Source organism: Nannospalax galili, unplaced genomic scaffold, assembly GCF_000622305.1.
Source record: "Nannospalax galili isolate Female #2095 unplaced genomic scaffold, S.galili_v1.0 scaffold1181, whole genome shotgun sequence".
In the NCBI taxonomy this organism is placed as follows: domain Eukaryota; kingdom Metazoa; phylum Chordata; class Mammalia; order Rodentia; family Spalacidae; genus Nannospalax; species Nannospalax galili.
The window spans coordinates 1,659,832-1,660,841 of NW_008345687.1; positions in this window are offsets into that span (position 1 = coordinate 1,659,832).

A 1,010-nucleotide genomic window follows, 5' to 3' on the forward strand; every position below is an offset into this window, starting at 1 on the left:
CCAGAACAGTCGGCATCCCTATTCCCTATTGGCAATTTGGGTAACCCCTTCAGAGGATGGTGTGATAAGAATAGGAGGTAGGAATTGGCTAGGCAGTTAGGGTAAAAAGACTCCAAAGAAAAGTAGCCAGTTTCTTGGCTAAAAGTCAAAATGTCGTTGGGTCTCTTAGCAACATACTCTGTTCCAAAGGCCAAAAGTGTCAAAAGTATTTGGGAGCTCTTATCTAATTCTTAAAAGATTTTCAGGTTACCTCTTCAGAGGGGGAATGTTAGAGTAGCAAAAAGCCCCATCAAAAACAAAAAAGAAAGGAAGAAAGGAAGAAAGGAAGAAAGAGTACATGAAGTTGTCAGAAAAAAAATGATGTGGCAATACAGGAGATGTTAGAGGGGAGGGAGTGGGGGTGTGTGGATTTGATCAAAACACCTTATATGCATGTATGAAATTCCCAATAATTTTTTTGAGTTAAAAAAAAGTATAGTTTAGGCTACTATCCTCAGGCCTCTTGGGGTAAGTCTATAGCGCAGCTCTCCGCTATTTTACCCTTATATTTCAGTGTTTTTCTTGAGTAGGACATATTTGGTGATGTCACTATGAATAAATACATATGTCAGAACTTACCACATCATACCTTCAAAATGTACAATTTATGATTCTAGCCACTCCAACAGCTATCAAAGTGCCTGAAAACAAATCCTGATAGTCCTGGCCCCGCCCTCACCTCCCTTTGCTTCCCTGGGCCTGCATCACTGGCTAACTCCCCTAGCCTGCATTACTATCCTCAGGCCTCTTGGCGTGAGTCTATAGCGCAGCTCTCCGCACCTGGACTTCCTAAGCCACATTCACCCTCCCATCCCCCCCCCTCGCCGTTCTATACTCCTAGTTTGAGAATCTCGAGTCCAGCCTGGGAAGACAAAAGAAAAATGAGGAGGATCCCAATAGAGTGATGCGGTCACCGCCAGAGGTGGCCACTCCTCCGTTTTCGTTTTTGTTCTCACGGGCGTCGAGGCTGC